Source organism: Amblyraja radiata, chromosome 12 (assembly GCF_010909765.2).
Source record: "Amblyraja radiata isolate CabotCenter1 chromosome 12, sAmbRad1.1.pri, whole genome shotgun sequence".
NCBI classification, from domain to species: Eukaryota; Metazoa; Chordata; class Chondrichthyes; order Rajiformes; family Rajidae; genus Amblyraja; species Amblyraja radiata.
Genome location: NC_045967.1, coordinates 30,694,209 through 30,721,176, shown reverse-complemented (window position 1 = coordinate 30,721,176; position 26,968 = coordinate 30,694,209).

Below are 26,968 nucleotides of genomic sequence, written 5' to 3'. Positions count from 1 at the left end.
CAGTTTCCAGCCCCGTGACGTGGACACTTCTGTGATGGGGCCTATAATATACTAACAGTAACTAACTTAATCATAAATGGCTCCTACACACCTGCCACTAATTGTTCTACGTATATAACAAAGCAATCACTAATAATTGCAATGTTACAAAATTTTGAGATTTAAAAAATCAAGTTTGCAATTTATCCCATCAGATAAAGCATAAAAATAAGTTTAATTTGACACCTAATTCACTTTCATATCTTCAGTATTAAAAAAGTTATGGCCATTTTCATACTCTGAAATTAGCATCTTGTTCCCTATTGCTTTCCATTGACTGTGATCGAGGACAGTCAAAAGCCCATAACTTTCTTAAAAATTAGGAGAACTGAATGACATTTTTAGTTATTATAGTTTGAAGCATTCTGAAACAGATATGAAACAATCTTACCTGGATGACCTGAAATTAAAGCATATAATTAGTTAGTTACCTAATTGTAGCTAATTACAAAATTCAATTACTAGATCTAAACATCTATTCATTTCTTAAGAAAAGGGTAACATTTTAAATAGCCTAAGTGTCCAAATAACATTCACACAATAATTCACAATATAACATGATTTTTAAATCTCATTGTTATTAATTTATGGGCCAAATGGAAGGAATTTAGTGTTTAATTCCCGTAAACTAATGGGCATTTAAATCATCTTGCGAGTGATATTTTGTGGAACGCAATCTTTTGCAACGCTGCGGTTGCGGTGAATTTGAACCCCACATCAGCAGGAAAAACACTGCCATTCGTATGGGGCCATAATCACATTTTCGCCAATGAAATTTGGATTAAAGTAATCCTAAGAAGCAAGTTTATATGGAAAGGACTTACCTTATGTTTTGTCCCCTATGTGAGATCCGTCCCGTTGTCGGCGTTGACGCGTTAGAAGTAGATTTTTATTTTACTCCAACGATTAAATTGTCCAGCGATTTTTTTTTAAAAACTTCCGAGAACGGATGTTGGAGCAATTTTTCTGCAGCAGCTTAGCAGCCTGAGAAAGATCGACTCCGACAGGCAGGAGAAAACTACATTTAAATTCCGCCCCCCCCCCCTCATAGGCGCCAAAGTCGCGCACACGGCCAGTGGCAGAACTGCAGCACCGCTGAAGGTAAGTATTGTAACACACCTACTAATTAATATTAAAAGGAGCTATAAAAACAATATATATCAAAAATATGCACTATATGTTAACATTCCAAATTCTTTAGTGATTCTTCTATCTTCTTATTTGGCTTCTAGGAGCAGACATATCTTAGTTATCGGTCTTACCAAGATATTGTTCTCAGTCTGAAGTCATATTGTATGTACAAAACCTTTTGCGTCTGGTATGATCTCCAATATCCTGCTGATCAGTCAGGAGCCTCCTGGTGTGGTTGAATCAACAACCAAAACGATGTCACCTGGAATAAAGCTTCTTCTTACCCTCGACCATCGTTGTCGTTCTTGTATTAGAGACAAGTATTCTTGTGTCCACCGTTTCCAAAAAAGCTCTGCCATATATTGTCCCTGTCTGTATCTGCATCTAATGTACAATTCTTCTTTCACAAAGATCCCAGGTGGTAATATTGGCTTGCTCTTCAACAGAAGAAGATAGTTAGGTGTAAGTGCTTCCACATCCTTTGGATCATCAGCTCCTAGTCATGGGTCAATCATTTAAAATTGCTTAAATTTCACAAAAGAAAGTTTGTAATCCTTCATATTCCTGAACTTATTGTTTAAGAACCAAGTGCAGTACATTTCAAACCATGCAAATTAATCGTTCCCAAACACCATCGTGATGGGATCCTGCTATGGGATTAAAATTCCATCTTATCTCTTGCTGAATCATAGCATTCTGGATTTTATCCTGATTTAAGCCTGATTTTTAACCTGATTTAAGTACTTCTCTCAATTTTATTTCCACTCCGATAAAATTTGTGCTATTGTCTGATCTTAAAGATGAAACTTGACCTCATTGACAGATGAATCTTTGTAATGCCTGAATGCAGGAGTCTGTGTCAAGTGTAGATGCAACTTCAAGATGTACTGCCCTCGGAGGATTTGTCCTGGTCCCTCAACACCTCCAAGCTGATCAAAAAGGCACAGCAGCGCCTTTACTTCCTGAGGAGGCTCAAGAAAGCCCACCTGTCCCCCCAGATCCTGACCAACTTCTACCGGTGTACCATCGAGAGCATCCTGACCACCTGCTTCACGGTATGGTACAGCAGCTGCACTGTTGCGGACAGGAAGGCACTACAACGGGTGGTGAAAACCGCGCAGCACATCATCGGTGCCCCGCTCCCTGCCATGGATGCCCTCCACCGAAAACGGTGTCTGAAACGGGCTGGGAAGATCATTAAAGACCCCTCCCACCCCAACCATGGACTGTTCGCCCTCCTCCCATCAGGGAGGCGGTACAGGAGCCTCAGGTCTCGTACCAGTAGGATGAGGAACAGCTTCTACAATCATACCGTCGCATTGCTGAACTCGGAGTCCCGCCGATAGATTCCTCCGGTCCCTCCGTCCCCATTGTTTAATTATTCTGTATTTTTTATTATTCTGTATCCTCTTTTTTTTTTAATTTCTATATTGCACTACTACGGACTGACGCAAAACTGCATTTCGTTGTACCCATACTCAGTATTTGTGCAATGACATTAAAGTTGAATTGAATTGAATTGAATTGCCATGCAAGTGAAGTTTACACAATACCTTTTTACAAGACTTTGTCCTCTCTTAATCTTTATAGGACCGAAGTAGTCTACTCCTACATCTGTAAATGGAGGCTTATCAGGTAGAATCCTCTCCAGAGGTAAGTCTGCCATTTTCATGTTCTCCAAATTTTCCACGCTGTCATCTACACACAACACAGTCCTTTATGACCTTTCTTGCAGCGGAGTTAGCTTTGATAATCCAGTATTTTTTACAAAGTTTCGACAGCATATAATTTCTTTCTCCATGTCCACTCTGTTCATAGATATGTCGTAACAGTAGTGTTGAAATATGAAGTCCTTCAAAAGAATAATAGGATGCTTAGCCTCTTCAGGCATCACTAGTCTATTCAGGCAAGCACCTACTCTCAGAAGTCCTTCGTCCAGTACCAGATCTAGCTTGTACACCAAGTGCACAAGCTCCTAATGTTGATATCTCTTCTTTGAATCTTTGTCTTTGACAGAAAGAGATAACTGCATTTTCTGCCTTAAGAAGATCATCAGGACATAAACACTGTCTGCAGAGTGATGCTTTAAAGACTTGCATCTTCTTATCAACCTTTTCCTTTAGTTTTCCAGGATCCTTTTCAAAGATACCAAAAACAATCTCCTTTCTTTTTTCCAGCCAACAGCAAAAAATATTGTCCTTAGTTTAAGAACCACAGTCTTCAACTTATTCCAAAATGAGAAATGGATAATTAAATCATTTGTTGAGTTCAATGGATCCTTAACAATGACATTCACTGTGGTGTTGTGCTTGATTTCTGGATCATTAGCTGCAAGTTCAGATTCCAGCTTAAGTTTTGGCCACTCTCTGTCTGATTTACAGAGAAACTGCTCCCTTAATCCATCTCTTACTGCTTAAGAAGCAGTCTGCTCTTAGTCTTCTAGAGGCTTCATCCACAGGATTTTCCTTTTTGTTAACATATCTCCACTGATACATTAAGAGATTCTGTTTGCTACAAATGTTTGAAAGCGTTTGTTTTTGTTGTTGATATACTTAAGCACTGTTGTGCTTTCAGTCCAGAAGATGGATTTCTCCAGCTGAAGATGTAATTCCTTTTGCAGCAATATGTCAATTCTTGCAGCTAAGACTGCTGCACTAAGCTCCATTCTGGGAGTCATCATTTGCTTCAATGGTGCCACTCTGGCTTTTCCCATAATTAATGCATCATGTACTTCATTGTTATCATTTTCCAGTCTTAGTTATGAAACAGTACCATAGCCACCTTCACTTGCATCTGAAAAGTGGTGCAGCTGTGCATATCTGATTTGACCAAAGTTGTAAGCTTCATGCACCGGTCCACTTTGAATTCCGAGATCTTATTGAGATCTGCTAACCATTCTGTCCATCGCAGAGAGAAGGTTTGCGTTATACTCTCATCCCATCCAAGTTTTTTTCTTACAGAGCTCCTGCATAATCAGCTTGGCTGGCAGAGTAAATTGTGCAAGAAATCCCAAAGGGTCATATATAGAGCCAACCACGAATAGGATGCCCCGTCGTGTACATGGTCACTCCTGTATCGAGATTCTGAACTTGAACATATCTGTTTCAACACACCAGTGCAATCCCAGTGCTCTTTCCAGAGGCAGATAGTCTTTGTCCAAATCGAACTCCCTGGTCTCCTTGGCTCTGTTATCTGGTGGAATGGTAGTCAATACAGCACGGCTGTTGCTGATCCACTTTGACAGCATAAATCCTCTCCTTTTGCAGAGAGAAGTCAGGTGTGCTGCCATTTGAATTGCCTCCTGTACCGAAGACATGGATTTAAACAATCATCCACATAGAAGTTGTTCTTTCCTGTGTTTGTCAGTTCTTCTGAAAAGTGAGCAACATTGTCCTCTGCGGTCTTTCTTAATGCAAAGTTTGGTGATGACACTGCTCCAAGGGGATGTACCTTCATCAAGATCTTGATTCAAGATTCAACAAGAATACCTTGACTTGACGAAACATTGCTTTAATATCAGCCATCAAAGCAACCAGTTCTTGTCTGAATCTAATGAGTGAGTTGGTAAGGTCTAGACCCTGCAGCAGTTGGCAGTTAAGTAATGTTACTTTGAAGACTGCCCCACAGTCAAAGACCACCCTCAAGGTCACTTTCCTTGATTGATACACCCCATGGTGCGAGATATACATACCAAAGCTTTCCATCACTTCAATTCAGCTGGTCTGTTTGGTACCATTTCAGCATAACCATTGTCAATCATTTCCTTTAGGAAAGATGTATATTCATCATGAAATTTCTTATTCTTGCCAAACCTACATTTCAGGTTCTGAATGCGCTGCTCAGCAATGCAACGTTTATTCGGCAGACAAACACATTCTTGTTTGAAAGGTAAGTCTAGACAATAGCATCCATCTATCATCTTCACTGAGTGATTCATAATATCCAAGAAATTTACCTTTTCTCTGGACATTTTTTCCGATTCCTTGCTGGTTATTTCATTGAAGTCGTGATTGTATTGCTTGATTAGTAGCTCGATTAATTTACTTGTAGATATTCGATTGACAGCAGCAGCAGGGTAGCCATTCACATCCCTGCTTTCATTGTCTCATCTCAAAGGGCCGTAGATAACCCATCCATGTAGGGTCCTCACAGCAAATGGTCCGTCCCCTTGACTGTCAACAAATTCTCTAGATTCCAATTCCTTTGAAGCATTCGTTCCGATAAGTAGGTCGATGCCAGATTCTATTTTAGGAATCTTGATATTCTTCAAGGTAACCAGACGGGACGCCGAAGATACGAAAAGCTGCAGACAAGAAGTGGAAGCCAAGATGTCGAACGGAAATCACGTCGACAACCGGAGATGCCGAATGGACATGACGCCGAAAGGATACGAAGCCGAAAGGACACGAAGCTGAACGGACACAACACCGAAAGGATACGGAGCCGAATGGACACGACGCAGAACAGACAAGACATGATGTAAAGAAGCCGCCGAACGGACATGACGTCTCCGGTGACGGGACTGGTCCGACTCCTTGTCATTCATCGACTGGTCCAGACCCCTGCATCCATCACATCACTGGCTGGGAGGAGACAGGAAGGTTGGGGGGGGGGAGCTTGAGCTTGTGATTGTAAAATGGTGGCTGCGATTGCCACAGAGGCTTTTCGACGTCATGTTCTTTCCCCGTCAGATTTTAAACCGACAAAACAATCTGACGCCAAACGGACATGACGTGAAAAAGCTGAAAAAAAAATCTTGCTTATCGAAAAGTAAACAAATATAAATGTCTTTGAATCCTTGACATTGAAAAGCTGAAAAACAATTTTACATATCGAAAAGGAAACAAATATAATTTTGTTTAATCCCTCAGGTAGGGGGTAAATAGTAATCGACTTGTTTACTTTCTGAGAAACCTTTTAGTTTGACCATGGATTTCATTAAACAACGCGTGGTGGCAGGAAGCTCCTTCTCAATGGTTACACATACGTTGTGGACAAAAAGGTTAATTAAACCACATAGTGGAGGTGTGAGAAACGTAAAGAGTGTAATGGTAGAGTAAAACTATAAATGATACTGAGCAGGGTAATGCTTCTAATCATTCACACCCTCCTGATGGTGCTCGTAATTGTGTTTTGAATGTTTTTGACCATGAAAACTCGAGCTGAGCATACTGAGGTCACAAGCAGTGCAATTAATAATATCATGGAAGAATTACCACTTAGTGTTGCTGGAGCCCTGCCTAGGAGAGAAACACTAGGAAGAATGTTAAAATGAGCAAGAAATGGTAAAACGAGCAAGGAAGTGGCGGCGCTGCCCTAGCAGCTGCGGCTCACCTGCAGTCCGTCTGTCTTTTCTTTTTGTTTTTGTTTTCTTTTAGAAACATAGAAAATAGGATTTTCCACAGTCCCTCCTGATTGATAAAAATATAGAAACATAGAAAATAGGTGCAGGAGTAGGCCATTCGACCCTTCAAGCCTGCACCGCCATTCAATATGATCATGGCTGATCATCCAACTCAGTATCCTGTACCTGCCTTCTCTCCATACTCCCTGATCCCTTTAGCCACAAGGGTCACATCTAACTCCCTCTTAAATATAGCCAATGAACTGACCTCAACTACCTTCTGTGGCAGAGAGTTCCAGAGATTCACCACTCTGTGTGAAAAATGTTTTTCTCATCTCGGTCCTAAAGGATTTCCCCTTTATCCTTAAACTGTGACCCCTTGTCCTGGATTCCCCAACATCGGAAACAATCTTCCTGCATCTAGCCTGTCCAACCCCTTCAGAATTTTGTAAGTTTCTATAAGATCCCCCCTCAATCTTCTAAATTCTAGCGAGTACAAGCCGAGTCTTTCCAGTCTTTCTTCATATGAAAGTCCTGACATCCCAGGAATCAGTCTGGTGAACCTTCTCTGTACTCCCTCTATGGCAAGAATGTATTTCCTCAGAGTAGAACAAAACTGTACGCAATTCTCCAGGTGTGGTCTCACCAAGACCCTATACAACTGCAGTAGGACCTCCCTACTCCTATACTCAAATCCTTTTGCTGTGAATGCTAACATACCATTCGCTTTCTTCACTGCCTGCTGTACCTGCATGCCTACTTTCAATGACTGGTGTACCATGGCACCCAGGTCTCGTTGCATCTCTCCTTTGTCCTGTTGTTTAGTTTATTTTGTTTATTTTAGTTGTGTATGTGTGGGGGGGGGGGGGTGAGAGAAACTTGTTTTAGTCTCTTCCTTCTGGGGGATACGACCTTTTCCTGTCGTATCCCCCATCTGCGCTGAGGCCTAATCGCGGAGCTGGCAGCCTCCAACTGGGACCGACCTCGAGGCTCCGGAGTCAGAGCCAGGACTTCCCAACGTGAGGCTGGCCTACTTTGGGGCTGTGGTGGTGTTGCGGCAGCGGCGACCTGACTTCGGAGCCTCGGAGTCTCGGGCCCAGTGGACTCCGGCGCGGGCCCAGTGGACAACATCGTTGGGAGCTCGCAGGTCCCAGATTGGTGACCAGTTCTCCGGAGCTCCCGCAACGACAGCTTCATCCGCTGGACTGGAGGGTGGCAGCTTCGGCAGCTTCGACAGCCCCGGGCCGCGGAATTTGAACCGGACCGTTAGCGGAGCTCGGATGCGGCCGGCGAGGTCCCAACATCGGAAGCCTGGATCGCCTCAACGCAGAGGGAGAACAAGGAGGGAAGAAAGAGACAAGGACTTTCAGACTTTTGCCTTCCATCACAGTGAGGAGGTGCCTGGTGGACTCACTGTGGTGGATGTTAAACTGTGTTAAGTGTGTGTTTTGTTATTTTATTCTATGTTCTGACAACAAGGTATATAATTTCGTTCAGACTGAAACTTCTTTACTTTACTTTACTGAAATGTATATACGAGTGAAGATTTGAGTACAACATGAGGAGAAAACTTTCGAATGTATGAAGTTACCACTGTAATTATTTTATCGACAGAGAAGAATTTGGAACTTTTATCCAAAAAGCAAAAATGGTTTGGCGAGGGCACATTTGACTCTGCTCCCTAGGAAAGCAACTCTATGCTATACATGATTATTTCAGAAAGCAAAACCTTGCCATTAGTGTATTGTGTTGCAAGTTACATGGAAGAGAAAACATATGATGACATTTTTAAGTTTTCGAAAGATAAAGGAGGTCAGGTTCCAACTTCGATAACAATTGACTTTGAAAAAGCAGCAATTAATAGTATAAAAAAATAACTTCCCAAACACGGCAATTTATGGTTGCTACTTTCATTTTGGCCAATGTCTATGGCGAAATATTCAAGCTCGTGGATTGTTACAACAGTATGCCAAGCCTGACACTTACAAAGTACATGGTTAGGAATAGTTCAAAGAGGGAAGCGAAGGAGACCACTTTACGATTTCGAATTATGGTCAGCCTACACTCGAATTCAGGATAATTTGCCAAGAACAAACAATTCTCTAGAAGATTGGCATCAGGCCTTTAAAACAAGACTTAGTGTAACTCATTCCACAGTGCCCAAATTACTTAAAACGATCAGAGGTTAACAGGCATCTAATGAAATTTTAATTGAGCAGGCATCTAAAGGGATTGACATTTCAAAGCCTAACAAAAAATATGCTACCATTAACAAAATAATAATATCTATTTGCAATTCTTGTAATAAAGAAGAAGGATTGGCTTTCCTAAGAGCCTCAGCTTACAATCTTTAAATTGATTTTTATTCCTATTCCTATAATTTTGTTGTACCTTGTTACATTTTAAAATAGTTAAATTGTTGTATCTTGTTACATTTTAAAATAGTAAAATTGTTGCACCTTGTTACATTTTAAAATTGTTAAATAATAAATTTGTTTGTGTATTCTTGCAGCAAATTTAGATTTTTTTTAAGTGTTTCAGTGTTTCATACCTATTTATCATTTCGGCCTCATGTGTTTTCAGCGTCATAAATTTTCAACTTCATGCCGTTTGGCTTCAGATTGTTTTTCGACTTAAAATCTGACAGGGAACGAACATGATGTCGAAAAGCCTTTGTGGCAATCGCAGCAGCTTGGAGTCATTGCCACCAATTTACAAACGCAAGCTTAAGCTCCCCCACACCCTCCTGTCTCCCCCTGGCCAGAGATGTGATGGAATTGGGGGTCTGGACCAATCGCTGACCTTTGTCGATGACTGACACAGTGTCGGACCAATCCCATTCCCGGAGACATCATGTCCGTTTGCCGGCTTTACAAAGTTATGTCCGTTCTGCTTCTTATCCGTTCGGAGTCGTGTCCATTTGGCTTCATATCCTTTCAGCATTGCGTCCTTTCGGCGTTGTGTCCATTCGGCATCGTGTCCTTTCGGTGTGATGTCCGTTCGGTATCTTGGCTCTTCGTAGTGATGTCCATTCGGCATCTTGACTTCGGCTTCTTAGCTTTGGCTTCTCATCCTTCGATGTCCTGTCCGCACACGATTCTTCAAGCAAGACCATTGTTTCAGGCCTTCCTGCTTGGGTATGCTTGAATGAGAAACACGCACGGTCTTATGTGTAAACACATCAGATAGTTGTACAAAATTGTCTTTATCCAGACTAGATATTTCCAAACCTTTGCTATGATGACTGGATATAGACGTCACTTCATTTGTGGTACGCGAGAGAATCTTAGTCTTTTCATCAAGCTTTCTTGTGTTATCGATTAAATGTATTGATGAGGAATCAGGTTTCTCTTCGAATACTAAGGCATGCTATTGCAGTGGTCGTGATTGCATGCCATACCTTTGTGAATTAGCTCCACAGGATGTCTTAATATGATTAGAAAAAATAATTCAAACAACCATCTCCCCACATCTGTCATCCATACATCCGTCATCCAAACATCTGTTAATCTGCAAGGCTCTATGCTGCTCAATCCTGTGTATAGTGGGAATTCTTGCCCTGACCTCAAAAGTAACACCGTCATAATAACATGGTTTGCTGAAAATGATCAAACTATTACCCAAGATGCAGTAAATGTTCCCAGAAATAAAATAAATTCAGCAAGCCTTAGTTTGTACTTTCCACACCTTTTGATCTGTTCACACGCATCTGAGGAAGTGGATTCACTTGTACTTGTCAATTCATTGTAGTAGTCACAGATGGAAGGTTCTGTTTCAAATGAATGATAGATAAAACCAAGTTCACCTCTTCTGTTTGTAAAAGTATTGATATCATGTCAACAAAATGTAAGCACATCTATAATTCAAAAATAATTGGACAATCGTTGGCGGCAACGTTCTACAAGCCCGAAAGAAAAATCTTACAGAGCTGTTTAAAACATATAATTTAAAAAAAGGTAATTGTAGGTGAAAATAAGTTTAATTAGTTCGTTTTTGCACCTTAAACCGATTTTATTATGTTGAATATTACAGCTTGACTGATAGCTTGAAGAATCTAGTCAGTGAACAGCCGATCCACATACCTGGGAGATTACAGGTTTGATCCCGTTAACAGATATCTGTTAAGATGATATAAAGGTCAACATAATCATGTCCCTGGGTGGTAGAGAAATTAACTGGAAAGAGCTTCTCTAGTATCTGAGTATGTATATAGTGTGGAAAATATGACCAGGCAGACAGGACGTGCTGAAAGCCTCCTTGAAGAAATAAACCATGGTTCCTGGTACCCTCTGACCCCTTTAGTTGAGTTTATTTTATTTTTGTCACATGTACCGAGGTACAGCGAATAGTCTTGTTTGTGTGCTCTCCAGTCAAAGAAAATACTATACATGAATAACATAATGTATATTCCTCGTTTCTACACTTCCCCGCAGTCTAGTTTCAGTAAAAACACTGAACCAAGCACTTGAAACAACTAATCTTTATTTTACCAAAAGCGATAGACAGATCAACTACTGTACCTATCCCACTGCGGGTTTGATCCTCGTGTGTGCCTGTTCAAGTCCTCTAGGCCTCGCTCAGACAGAGACACTCCAGATGTTCACGCAGTCACAAGTGCTCTCCCAGAAGATCGAAGCTGTAGTGGTAGTGGACCTTTATATGACCCGGGACATTGAGAGGCTGAACTACATGGATAGTTCAGCCTCTTAATAACCCAATTACAGATATTGATTAACCCCATACATAACAGGCATTCCCCTAACCATATGATACACCAGTTCAATACATTGTATTCAAAACGGACTTCGAGAGGAAGCCAACTTAGAAACATTTACCCTCATTTACAGAAAACCCAGACAAGGTTCAGCACCTCATCCAATCAACGCTTGGCAAAGTCAAACTCTGCAACATTATTTACAATTATTTACAAGGTGTATGTCTGGTTTGCAGCCATCCAATCCATTCTCTGCATTTTGCACCTAATTGGCAGGGTTTACAGATATTCCCATTCTTTGCTTGCAAATTGTATCTAAGCTCCAGACACTCTGGCAACTTCGCAGCTTGTCCCAGCTTAGCAGAGAGCAACTCCAAATTGACCAAATCTCCCAGCAACCCTGAAGCTTTACCCCATTTTGAAGTCCTAGCTGCTCCAATTTATCCATGATTAACATTCCTTCCTTTTATCATAATGATAACCCATCATTAATGATAACCAAAATGGCTCAATAATCAGCTAACCAGATATACGTAAGTGTGCTTTACATTTCCCATCTATCAGTAACACAAGATGATGATGTTTCTTCTCAGAATCTTGTCAAGCATCCCGAGTTTTCATGGGCATAACTTCACAAGTTCTGTCCGATGAGTCTTCGCCTCCCGAGTTTTTTTGTGGGCGCAAATTCCCTCCATCCGTGTTACTACCCAGTCTTCCATCACCTTCCATAGTCAAACAGAAACCCTAGAAAATCCTAAGAAACTTGGGACAAAGCAAGCACTCATGCACTCACGCTTGCCCATGCATTTGCTATTTCACTCGAACCTATTCCTATCCTATTATCTATTGAACCTATTATATTGTGCTCTATTACTATATGCCTATTTCTATTCTGTTCCCTAATATACTCTTTATCATTCTAGGATCGACACTAATTAGCCCTCTTCATACTCAGAAAATGTTATAATATGTATATCTGATAACAGGTAATTATATAAGTTTCAGCTGGGTTCAGTCCAGATTTCCCTACAGGCGTGACTTTAATTTAAAGCAAACAATGATAAATGTTCCAATTTAACCAAATTCAGTCTCAGCCTTCAATTTACTATTTTAAATTTCAATGCCCATTTCATCTTTCTCATTCCACAGCATTGTAGCCGATAATACAATTCAATTCCAATTCCTGTGGAATTCCCAGCTGTTCAAATTTAAACAATCAATTTCCTTTGCTATTAATTTTATCCTAAATCCAATCAAAAATGCCAAATCCAGGGACAATTTATTTCCACCTTCATAATATAATTCTCTTTACCATCAAGGGTTAAACAATTCTTATACATCGGGCAAATTTGCATCAGCTCTGCTATTCTCAATACAATACAAGTTTCCCCCTACAGTTAACCAAGTCTTTCCTCCAATACCTCTTCTTATTTATGTATGCACTCCTCACTATAATAACTTGTTACTATGTTGATTCTCCACTATGTTAGCTCTTTACTCTATTAGCACTTTATTATGTTGGCTTCGTTCTCTGTCTCCGGGTTCTCACTTTTATTCTGAGAACCTCAAGGCCATGCATCAGAAACATACAAAGACCTTACACGAGGGGTAGAAGGAAGGTACCAGCCCACAAACCAGCTACCTGCTTCCACATCATCTAACACCAGTTCCATCTTGGAAGAGTCTGACTCCTCACATTGGCTTTGTGAACCACCTCAACACCCATAAAACAGGAGAAATGATCTGTCATACTTAATCATGAGGAACTGCTGAAGATGATATGTGTACCATGTGTTGGGACCTTTGACACAGTGATGAATTAATGTGGTAGTTAAGAGGAAATTAAGCTCCTTTGTCTATGTGATGTGCCCCTAATGCTGTACAATCTGTTATCCTGGGACATACCCAGCAGTCCAAGAATACAAATAAAAGAAACAGGTAAAAAAAGTGATGGCAGTCAAAAAGGGACAATGTTGAGGCAGACAGAGGAAAGAGTGACTTATCTGACCATTGTGAACTCTAGAAAATAGAATATAAAACAATATAGCACAGGAACAGGCTCTTTGGCTCACAATGTCTGTGCCAAACATGATGCCAAGACCAACTCTTAGCTGATTATGCATAATCATAATCTCCTGTGAGACAACATTTATTTTCATCGCAGTCTTCAGTGGGTGACTCCTTATTACTCAGACCATTGCATTTTTTGTAGCCAAAAAGGTATGTATCTTGTGGTCAGAGAACAAAATAATAACATTACATTTTTTTAGAGGTGTCAGTATGCTGCACTAGTGCATAACATCAGGAAAAAAGCATTGATTCAGACTATGGATGAATGCAGTTCTGAATTACCCCTCTCGAGGAAACATCACTAGGGACATCCGGTGGCACTGTTGATGGCTGCCCCCGCCTGCAGTCTGTTTGTTTTTTTTTTTTCTTTTTTCTTTTTAATATGTTTAAAGTATGTTTTTGAGTCTTTTTTAGTATTTTATGTGGCGGGGGGGGGGTAGGGTAAGGGGGAAACGTCCTTCGGTCAATTCCTGGCGAGAATGCGGCTACTGTCTGAGTCGTGCCCTTGCCCCCCTCCTCGCGGTTTACCAACTGTATTGGCGCGGTCTTTCCTGCCGGGATGGGACCAGAGCTTCAGCAGCAGCGGCGGTGCAGCGCCGGATCCATCCCGGAGCGGGCGATGTCTCACCTGGGCTCGCCGTTTGAGGCTCCGGAGTGTTGGGCCTGCTGCATCGACATCGCGGAGCTGTGGTTCGTGGAGCTCCCAACACGGGCGGCACTGACCAACATCGCGGAGTCCTGGGACCCTTTACCGAGGGCCTCCAGCGTAGAATCTCCGCCCAGCTCGGCCTGTGGACTTCGGGAGCCGTGGACTCTGGTGGGAGGTGGCCAATTCTGATGTCCAGGTCACTGAGGACGTTCTCCCACCCGACGTCGGGATTCCATCGTTCCCGGCGAAAGGGCCTGAATATCGGGCCACCCGTAGTGGTGACTGCGGTGGGCTCGGGAGGCCACAACCACGGGTGAACATCGGGGAACATCAGCAAGGAGATTGACTGGACTTTGGTTCCTTCTCTAACTGTGGGGAACTTTGGTGCCGCTGTGGGGATGTTTGTGTTGTGGACGTTTGTTTTTTTTATTTGTATGACTGTATGGGAAATAGCATTTTGTTGTCTCTTACTTGAAGACAATGACAATAAAATTGAATCAAATCAAATCAAATAAATTATGGGATCAACACCAAAATATTAAATAAAGGAAGAAAATAATTTCCAAGCAAGGATTTTGATTTCAAGTATCCACCTTGCAGGTGATAATGCAGTGCAGAAGTGGCAGATTATGCTATTTTCCTTGGCAGTCAGGCTGAGGCGTATCCTTGAGATAAGATTTAACAAGTTGTTGCCATCCATTTGGAGAATAGCTCACACTCCGTGCATTTGAAAGGTCAGTGTGATCAATGGGGCAAACAATGCGGCAGGCTGAATTGTGTTGTGGTCAACGGGGCAGAAAATGCAGCAGGCTTGTTCATGTTAAATGAGATAAAGCACTGTTCTGTGCTTTTGATTCTGCATGCACAAAGGCATTATTTGTCTTTGGAAAACTGCACCTCTAATAAGCCTACGAGACGGTGATTGGCATTGAGAGTCGACATTTTCTTGGATATATGTGTCATTGAAATCTTGCAGCCACACTAATTCATTGTTATTTTCTGTTCATTTTCTCATCAAGGATGATTTCCCAGGATGCTCCTTTTATTGAAAATGGGCAATGATAATATTGTGGAAGATCAAAGGAACATTGTGAATTACCTATTTTATGTGGATGGTCTTTACCTTGTTGTAGAGTTGGACAATATTTTACATCCAATTGTTGGCGATGCCTCACTGGATTCAGTCCTGGACTAAATGTCTGTTGAGAGCTGAACAAGTGGAGTCAGGTTTTTCTCATGAACTCAAGGGGCATATGAGCCAGACTGACAGCATGTCCAGAGAGATCTCTCTTCCTTTCTTCTAATAGGACAGGTGAAGGGCTTGTCCCAAAGGTTCAGACCTGCTTTTTTCTGCAAGTGGCTGGAGTTTGTGTTGCAGCTGTTTTATTACAGATATACAGCTTGTTTGTTTCACAGGGGATGTGTCTATCGTACATTGTGTGGGCATTAACATCATTCTTGAGTGCTCCATATGCTTTGTGTGTGCACAAGCTACCTGGACAGAAGCATGCTATCAATTGATGATTAGCACATAGTATGACTGCACATATTCGCTATATGACTGCATTTCCAGGGTTGCATCAGCAACCACTGAAAATAAATTGAAACCTGATGGGGTAATTTAAATGAATTAAGTTCGATTATTCTAAAAGCAGCACATGAAAAGGTTACATTCAAATAAAAGAGATCTGTCAAAAATTACATCTGAGATTATCAAGTAGACACTTGGGCAAGTATGTTATTAAAAGAAGCAATGTGGATAATTGCATACATTTGTGGTCCATTCTGTTATAGAATTGGCTCAAAAAAATCAAAGCTTTTTAATAATATTTTATTTTTCTGCTCCTCTGCTATTAGTTGTTTTAACAGATGGAATTGGGAATACAGAGTGATTAAACATACACTTATTTACGAGTTAAATTGTGATGAATGTAATACCTTATTTGTATTCTGAAGTATAAACAACTGCGTTTTTAACATGCTCCCTTTTAAATGATACATGATCTACAAATGATAAAAGTCGATTCCATCATGAATTCCCTGTATTTCTAGTTTTTCTCTTAGATTTTCAGGATTTGCAAGTCTTCTGCTTTTTGCATTGTTAAACTGGATCCTCTTATTGTTTATTTTCTAACTCCATCTGTTCAAGAAGAAAATTATTTTGATCAAGTAATTACTGAAGTATCTTCCAAATGTATTGGGATTTTCATTTTGACAAGTGCCTAAATTATTGTGAAATGTTCTTTTGTGTAGAACATGATTTATCTGCTTTGCTGATAGGGTGCATGAAGTATAAAGCAAATTGTGCAGACTTGACATTAATGTAAAAATACGACATGCTGTAAATATGTGATCACCACTTTATTACAGATACTTCCTTTATCCTCTCTGCTATTTTGCTCTTCCCGACCCTCCACCACTTAAAACATGCTTTGACTTCTTTCTTTTTTTTTGCTCTGAATGAAAGAGCGTCAACCTGAAATGTTGATTCCATTTCTGGAATGAAGGAATGGGTGAGGTTTCGGGTCAACACTTTTCTTCAAACTGAAGAAAGGTCTCAACCCAAAACGTCACCCATTCCTTCTCTCCAGAGATGCTGCCTATCCCGCTGAGTTACTCCAGCATTTTGTGTCTATCTTCGGTTTAAACCATCATCTGCAGTCCTACACATGTTAATTCATTTGTCGCCCCACTGATGCTGACTGACTTGATGAGTATTTCAGCATTTTCTTTTTTTAATTTCATTTCAGATATCCTGCTTGTTTTTGTTTCTTAGAATGCAAGCAGCAGGAGTAGTGCCTCACCATGAAATAATGTCATGGGTTTCTTTTACTCAGGCGCACTTCCCTAGTCTAATCATATATTACAATCTAATAATCAACTGATACTTTTCCAAATCACTGATGTGTACCATTGTTATATCCTCACAATTAAAAGAGGGTGTACATTCATGATCTGTCCACTTATTGTAAAGCTAATTTTGGTTGACAGGAAAAAAATAAAGGATCAAAATTTAAATTCAGCTGTAATAAAGGAATCTAATCTAATCTAATCTAAAAGATGTTGCCACAGCTGATAACACAGACTGGAGAAAGACAAATTGGACAGGTATAGCATATGAAGGCAGAAATGAACATTTCAATTTGTCTTTGAGGGAGGTGTCTTTTCAAATGATTAAACAGTTTTATGTGGATTAAAAACATATCCCTAATATAATGATATCCTTAAATAGACACAAACATGTTGGAGTAACTCAGCGGGACAGGCAGCATCTCTGAAGAGAAGGAATGGGTGACATTTCCAGTCAAGACCCTTCTTCACCCATTGCTTCTCTCCAGAAATGCTGCCTGTCCCACTGAGTTACTCCAGCATTTTGTGTCCATCTTTGGTGTAAACCAGCATCTGCAGTTCATTCCTACACATAATGATATCCTTATTGCAATTTCATATGTAAATGTTTTGTTTTTCACCCAAAATAACTTGCTCTAAGTAAAAAAATAACCAGACTAGTTTGATCAGATATGAATAACTTCAATTTCTTTGAATAAAGAGCTCTAGATTCAACCTGTAGAGGGTGCTCCCAACCTATTTTAGATGCCCTTGAGACCTTTAACCCACGTTGCTTGGCCAGAAGAATTAAATAAATCAATGTATTTGTGACATAAAACTGCAAATTATATATACAGACTACTACTGAATAAATCATAATATACTCTGAATTCTTTAGATGTTTAATTTATAGCTCAGATGAATCTGTAATGGGTAATGATATATTAATCATACAGTAAGCAACTCAAACCCATGTACTTTTGTTATCAAAATACAAAAGACCATTGTAGAGAAGCAAGCTATGAGTTTGTGCTGGCTTTTACCTTCCATTGTATTCTCCTTCCATCGAGATTTGTCTAATTTTATCAGCATAATGTGCCTAAGCCACTTACTTACCTGCTATCTTGGTGCATCATTGACAATGTTTTTTGAAAGAAATCACATAATAGGCAAAGGAAACATTTATAATGCCTTTCCTCTCCATCTTTTTCTCCCCTCACAATGTATTTTGTCGTTGTAGCTCATTTACTTAAATCACTCTTTCACATTTGTTTTTCTTCCACCATTAAATATTTTATTTGTAATATTACTCTCTTTCACTGTTTCTGATTGTTACTAATCTTTACTTCAATTGAAAATTTTGACATTTCTCTGTAAAATTGCATTTTCCTCACTCTCTGCTGCAATGTATTCCCTTCAGCATGTTTCCCTTTAAAAAAACATAGTACCTAAAACAGTGATTCACAGAAACAAGCACTTTATCCTTCCAGTGAGTTATGAAAATATTGAGTTGTAATTTCATTTGAATTAAAGAACAACACTGGACAGGAGAGCATTTGATGCATCACCTGAGCAAATTCACTGATCTTCACCTCATACCACTCTCATTTGTTTTATCTACAATGCTGCAAGATTTTTCTGTTAAACTAATTATCTGCAAATAATATTTCACCCTCAAATTTTAATTCTGGGTCTAATGTGGGAAGTTGTGGTGACCCCTGAAAGTCTTGTGAGCCACTCAAAGATTTATTCCTTGGAAGTAAATACCACAATGTGACTGTTTGATGAGAGCTATGATAGGTGCTGAACTGCTGGCCAATGGCCAAGAAGTGTCAGATATTGACAATCTGACATATAGACAAAAAATGCCAGAAGCACCCAGCAAGTCAGGCAACATATGTAGATAGAGAAAGGGACCAAGACCTGAAACATTAACCTTTTCTCTTTCTAGAGATGCGATCTGACTTGTGAACGAATGATCAAAATCAGCAGACCTTCCCTCCAGCAGAACCCACTCTGTGCTGTTGCATTCGTGTATGTGGCAGGTCAAGTGACCATCCCTTGCCTATTACCAGCCTCAAAGATAGGTGCACTTGTCACATTGGATCCACCTGAGTAAACACAATCAAGTGAGTTGTGGGAAATTTGCTGCTTATTATTTACGACTTGCGAAGTTCATCATTCTCCAGCTGAAAGGCAGAATGCTCCCAGTTATGCTAGGAATTTCATGAGTATGGGCTGGGTGGTGTAAATCCATCAATCTGCACCGACATACACACGGAAGGCTGCCGTTACAGTCGGTTTGATTTATTACAGACATACAAATATTCTGGACCTGGAAAAAGGGTGAACAATATCACAAATTACCTGCACCATCAAAACAGAATATAGATAGAGAGACAGAAAGTGGATTCAATGTAGAAATCTAATTTGCAACTGAAAAAAAGGATACAAAACGCACCATGAAAGGTGAGATTTTAAATAACTGAGGTAAATGGGATCTGCATTTGATAGAAGTCTGAATATTATTGCAAGATGAACAGAACATAAATCTGCTGGATGGCATATTGTGCAGTTTTGAATACCTTGTGACGGTGAAGGTTGGAAAAAAAAATCCAACATTACCAGAACATTAAAGTTAAGGTCAATGTTAGTTTAAATAGAGATCTATGAAATGGAGGCTCTGATTTTTCACTAAACCTGCAAATTTTATTCTTGCCTGAAAAGATTTCAGGGTTTTGAACGAATGCAAAAATGGCTTATTGCTTCCACAAATTAGCACAATATTAATGGGTGAGCACAAATGCAAGATAACCATGAAAAGAATTAACAGGGATTTTTTTAAATGAGATCTCCTTACAAAAAGGAAAATTCGAATTTGGAATTCACTACACTAAGCTGCTGACACAGAGCTCATCAAATCGTTTACAGAGCACTTAAGAGGCACCCATGCTGAAACAATGTCTGATAATGCAGCGGTCCTGATGGATACTCAGGGGAGAAGTTTCTTGACCGTTGTTTATACTAGTAAAATATTGTCAGACTTCAATGGGATTCTAAATAACCACAGCACCAATATTTAAAAAAAAGTGTGGCTAAGGCCGCTAAGCAGATAGAAAAAACCATTAACCAAGAAAACAGAGAAAAGCTTTGTGGTTACATTGGAATAATACAATAAGAATTCAGGACTCATACTCATTATGGACCCTTCGGCCAACCACAACCATGCTGGCCTGTTTTGTCCATTTCCACTAATCTCATTTGCTCACTTTAGAATTGTATCCTTGTATGCCTTGCTTATTTAAATGTCTGTCTAAGTGCTTCAAACATAGTCATGGTGTATGAATTAAGAGGAAAGAAAACTGAAGATAAAATATAACATAGGGAGAGTTGTAGAAAGTTTACCAATCAGTGGCCTGTGAGACAGTGGTATGATTCTTTCGTGTTTGTTTTTTAGGTCTGCACAAAAACTTGAGAGTCTTCAGGGTACAACAGAAGACTTTATTATATTACTCAATGCTGGAAGCAAGACAATGCAAAAAATGACTGCACACACAGAATTTGACTGCACACTCACACACTACAGACAGGATAAACTATATACACAACATTTCCCTTTGTCCTGTGCAGCTCCACCTGCTGCACAGGAGGAGCAACGGGTCCTCCCACCCCACACAGTCCACCAAACATCACAGATTCCTCTCCCATCCACACTACTCATAGAGTCATAGTCATAGTCATAGTGATGCAGTGTGGAAACAGGCCCTTCGGCCCAACATGGGTATGGTGAAAAATCGTAGCTCTATCGCGTATCGTTTTAGCGCAATGTAAAAACAACACAAACCGGAAGATAACAAGATGAGAGTTTTGGTTATGTATAGATTGCAGATCTTGTAAATCTGAAATTTAAATGAAAATAGCTGGAAATTGGCAGCAGGCCATGCAGTATATGTGGAGAAAGAAATTCCATTTCCTTCACAGACGCTGCCCAACTTTCCCAGTATTTGCAGCACATTTTGTATCTATCCTACAATTTAATTAGTTGCTTTCTGTTAATATTCAATGATGGTGAAAATGTCTTTCCAATCAAGATGCACCTAAATATTAATTGGGACTAAATATAACTGTGCTCAGATTTAAAATGAAACATATTTTCTATTTGCTGCAGCATGAGGTTTTGCTCTCATTTAGTTTTGGAAATATTTAAAAATCAAGTTCCTTATCCATCTGCAAAGTAAACAAAGGTACATTCACGATCTAATATCCTGTCCAATATTCTTAAATATATAGTTTTAATACAAACAATTTTCTAGCATTTCTTCCTGTATGCCAACTTTAGAGCAACCCGGTAAGAGAAGAGTGGGTAGATCTGGAACTTTGATCTTTTCATATGAACTAAGGTTCTTAAAATAACCCCTATGTAGGGTTTTAACCCAAAGCATCAACAATTCCTTTTCCCTCACAGATGCATGACCTGCTGATTTCCTTTAGCAGATTGTTTGTTGTTCCAGATTCCAGCATCTTCGGGTCTCTTGTGTTTCCCATTTTAACATATTTCAATGTCCATATTTTTCAAAACAATCCTCAAATGTTGGAAGGATTTGGTGACAGAGTAACATATTTGTGTGGAAGGTTACAGTGTGCGGGGAAAGAGGGAGGATGTAGGGGAAATAGGGGACTCAGAGTTGGGAGGGGTGAGAGGAGGAGGGGATAGAACAAGGCTAATGGGGTGGTAGGAGAAATTTGTGAGCACTGGTTTGGGGATGGGGTAGAATGAGGGAAGTGAAAGAAGGGTGGAGAAATATTGCTTGAAATTGGAGAATTTAATGGCCATATTATGTCATGGCAGGCTTACCAAGCGGAATATGCAGTGCTGTTCCTCCAGTTTGCGTGATGCCTCACTCAGGCAGTGAAGAAGGCCAAGGACAGAAAGGTCGTTATGTGAATGAGAAGGAGAGTTAAAATGGTTAGCAACCAGGAGATCCAGCAGACCTTGGCGGACTGAACGTATGCTTATGTAATAGGTAAGAAAATGCCAAAAATATACTCCATTGTCAATCCACTACAATTCATTCTACCATTTTGAAAATATATAAATCTTTTATTCAATTTTATTTACTTGCTTCGCTGCCACCATACAAAGAAAAGATGACAAAATTCTTCTTTAAAAATGATCTGATAATCTGAAAATCTGCTTTAATGTAATGTTGACACTCATGAAAAGAACTGTTAAATAGATTGGCACTTCAATTGACAAATATGTCTTTAAATTGACAGAAAAACAGCTTTGAGAGAGTATTTCCTGGTAATAAAATATCACATGGAAGGTAATTGCTCTTGCTTTCAAAATAGATTCTTTATAAAACTTGAAATTGCCAAAAACACTCAGCAGGTCAGACTGCATCTATAAAGAGAGAAAATAATTACAATTTTTCACCTGAGAACTTTTGTCAGAACTGGTAAAGCGAGGAAACAAGTCAGTTTTCAGCAACAGCGAAAGTGGTGAAAGGAAGAGTAGAACTAAGGGAACGCCACTTATGGAGACCAAATAATTTAATGCGTTAATAGTTAGAAGCCCATTATGCCTCCTTGTCTGTGTTATATGTTGTTAATAACAAAGCAAACAGAACATAGAAAAGCACAGCACAAGGACAGGCTTGGTGGCCAAAAACATGATGCCAAGTTAAACTTGGGTCATGGGTCGTATCCAGCAGGCCAAATTGTACAATCAGAAAAAATAAAAACTGGATTAAAATAAAAGAAGAAATGGTCAATTCTTATACAGGCAGAAAGAAATAGTAAGTTCCCTAAAGTGGAAGAATTTGATATTGAGTCCAAAAGATTGCAACATGCCTAGAAGGAAAATGATGTGTTGTTTCACAAACTGTGATAGGTCTCAAAGTAAGATTACAGGTGTTCACAGGCAGATAGGTCAATGTGGAAATGTGATGGGGATATATTGTCAAGTCGAGTTGTGTTTATTGTCATATTGTAGCAGATAATAGGTAGCTTTAGCTCTCTCCTTTAGACTGAACTCCAGAGCTCTGCAAAATTATTACACAATCTGTGTTTGTAAAGGAGACCATAACGTGAATACCAAATGCAATAAATCCAGCTTTTTGAGTATATCTTCAGTTTAAACCAGCATCTACAGTTCCTTCCTATATTTGTTTGAATCACTTCTTCACCAGGAAAGACGGTTTTGTTACCTGGCTGGTGCAAAATAAATGAATAAATAAAAGGCGTTGAACCTCCTGTGGGTCAATTTCTATATAAGCATCAATTATTTGCAGTGGCAGCCAGTAGTTACAGCTCGGCTATTTTTTGGCAGGAGCCACATGCAACTAGAACAAATATAAATATTAGTCACAAGCATTCCTCCCTCTAGAGGATGACACCACCGACACAAAGGACAACCCAGTCAATGCATCATTGCCCAGGAGATACATTGGATGACTAATTGGTTCTCATTACTAAGGAGTGGTCATTATGACAATATCCTGCAATATTCTGTGTGGCAAGACCAAGCACGCTACATCTAAATTTTCTAATGAGAGGGCAGTAGGCGAGAAACTGCAGGGTGCCTATAAACCCTTTGTTGCAAATTTAAATAAGCCAAATAGAGACTGGAGTTGTAGCTGTAAGAAATCTTTATTCAGCATGACGAGCAGGCAATCTGTAAGAATCTCATTTGGACTCAAAGTACATTGAGAGTTTAAACATTTTAAGCTTGAAGAAAACACGGGGTGAGTAAATATAGCTTCACCAGTTGTAATGATGTAATTTTCCTCAACCTTTTGGGTTTTGTAGATCTTGTTACCTCTTATGGTATCAACTGACATGTCGAACAATGAGACTCTAAACCAATGTTTAGTTGCACTCTAATAGTTAAACATGCATGCATACTACTAACTTCTAATAACTTTACATATAGAGTCATACAGCATGGATACCGGCCTCAGTCCAACTCAACCATGCCGACCAAGCTACTCCATTTAAGTTAGTTATACTTGCCCACTATTGACCCTTCCTATCCTTATACCTGTCCATATGTATTTCAAATGTTGTTATTGTTCTGCCTCAACTACTTTGTCTGGCAACTCATCCTATATATCAAACACCCTCTATGTAAAATAATTGCCCCTTAAATTTGTACTAAATGTTTCCCTCTCACCTGAAACCTATGCCCTTTAGTTCTTGATTCCCATAGTCTTGGAAAAAGATTGTGCATTTACCCTATTCTATTTCCAACATGATTTTATGCACCTCAATAAGTTTTCCTCTCCACCTCCTGCACTCCATGGAATAAAGTACGCCTGCCCAACCACTCCCTATTGCTCAGGCCCTTAGTCCTGGCAACATCCTTGTAATTTTTTTCCACATTCTTTCCAGTTTAATGGCATCTTTCCTATAGCCGGGTGACTAAACCTGAACACAATACTCCAAGTGTGGTCTCACCAATGCCTTGTTGAACTGTAACATAATGTCTCAACGTCCATACTCCAGTCCATGACTGAAGATTGCTGACTTGTCAAAAGCTGCCTTCATCACCCTATCTACCTGCAATGTCACTTTCAGGGAACGATGTGTTTCTGCTCCTAGATCCCTCTGCTCTACAGCAATCTCCAGGACTCTACCATTCTCTGTGAGGGTTCTACCCTGGTTTGACTTCTCAAAATGCATCAGATTACACTATCTGAATTAAATTCTATTTGTCATTCCTGGGCTCACTTGTGCAGTTGATCAAGATCTTAAAGTAATTCTTGATAGGCATCTTCACTGTCTACGATACTACTTATGTTATTGTAATCTGCAAACTTACTAATCATGCCTTGTACATTCTCATCCAAATCATTGATATCAATCCCCGAGGAACACCACTAGCCACAGGTGTCATCTGAAAAGCAACTTTCCACCACCACCACCATCTGCTTCCTTTTTGAAGCCAATTATGTATCCAGTTAGCTAGCCTTCCCCGGATCCCGTGTGATCTAACATTCCAGAACGCCCTACCATGTGGAACCTTATCAATGGCCTTGATGAAGTCCATATAAATTATGTCTATGACCCTGCCCTCATCAACCTTCCTTGTTATTTCTTTAAAAAACAATTTAAGTTGTGAGACATGATCTCCCATATACAAAATCATGCTGACTATACCCAATCATCCCTATGTTTTCAAATGCATGCATATCTTGTCCCTCAGAAGCTTCACCAGTAACTACCCTACAACAGATGCTAGGATTATTGACCAATTGTTCTCCCTTTTTTTCTTTGACAATAAGTGCTGGAGTAGGCCATTCGGCCCTTTGAACCAGCACCGCCATTCACTGTGATCATGGCTGATCATCCACAATCTGTACCCCATTCCTGCTTTCTCTTGAAAGCCTCCAAAGAATTGGCCTCCACTGCCTTTTGAGGCAAAGAATTCCACAGATTCCACAGATTCACAACTCTCTATGTGAAAAGGTGTTTCCTTGTCTCCATTCTAAATGACTTACTCCTTATTCTTAAACTGTTGTCCCCTGGTTCTGGACTCTCCCAACATCAGGAACACGTTTCCTGCCTCTAGCGCATCCAAACCCTTACTCATCATACGGTTCAATAAGATATCCTTTCATCCTTCTAAATTCCACAGTATGCAAACCCAGCCGCTCCATGCTATCAACATATGACAGTCCTGCCATCCCCAGAATTAACCTCGTGAACCTATGCTGCACTCCCTCAATAGCAAGAATGTCCTTCCTCAAATTTGGAGACCAGAACTGCACACAATACTCCAGGTGTGATCTCACTAAGGCCCTGTACAACTGCAGAAGGACCTCTTTGCTCCTGTACTCAACTCCTCTTGTTATGAAGGCCAACATGCCATTCGCTTTCTTCACTGCCTGCTGTACCCGCATGCTTACTTTCAGTGACTGATGAACAAGGACGCCCCAGATCTCGCTGTACTTCCCCTTGGCCCAACATGACACTATTCAGATAATAACCTGCCTTCCTGTTTTTGTCACCAAAGTGGATAGCCTCACATTTATCCACATTAAACTGCATCTGCCATGCATCTGACCACTTACCCTGTATCCTCACAGCATCCTTCTCACAGTTCACCCAGCCACCCTCTTTTTGGCATCTGTAAATTTGCTAATGTTACTCCTCTACCCTCTTATATTAGACCATAGAAATATAGAAACATAGAAAATAGGTGCAGGAGGAGGTCATTCGGCCCTTCGAGCCAGCACTGTCATTCATTGTGATCATGGCTGATTGTGTCTGCCTTCGCCCAATATCCCTTGACTCCACCAGCCCCTAGAGCTCTATCTAACTCTCTGTTAAATCCATCCAGTGACTTGGCCTCCACTGCCCTATGTGGCAGGGAATTCCATGAATTCACAACTCTCTGGGTGAAAAAGTTTTTTCTCACCTCAGTCTTAAATGACCTCCCCTTCATTCTAAGACTGTGGCCCCTGGTTCTCGACTCGCCCAACATTGGGAACATTTTTCCTGCATCTAGCTTGTCCAGTCCTTTTATAATTGTATATGTTTCTATAAGATCTCCCTCATCCTTCTAAACTCCAGTGAATACAAGCCTAGTCTTTTCAATCTTTCCTCATATGACAGTCCCGCAATCCCTGGGATCAATCTCGTGAACCTACGCTGCACTGCCTCAATCACAAGGATGTCCTTCCTCAAATTAGGAAATCAAAACTGTACACAATACTCCAGAAGTGGTATCACCAGAGCCCTATACAACTGCATAAGAACCTCTTTATTCCTATACTGAAATCCTCTTATTATGAAGGCCAACATTCCATTAGCTTTCTTCACTGCCTGCTGTACCTGTAAGCCAACTTTCAGTAACCGGTGTACAAGGACACCTAGTTCTTGCTGCACCTCCCCCTTTACTAATCTAACCCCATTGAGATAATAATTTGCCCCCTTGTTTTTTCCGCCATAGTGGATAACCTCACATTTATCTATATTATACTGCATCTGCCACGCATCTGCCCACTCACTCAACCTGTCCAGGTCACCCTGCAACCTCCTAACATCCTCTTCACAGTTCACACTGCCACCCAGCTTTGTATCATCTGCAAAATCGCTAGTGTTGCTCCTAATTCCCTCTTCCAAATCATTAATATATATGGTAAACAGTTGCGGCCCCAACACCGAGCCTTGCGGCACTCCACTTGCC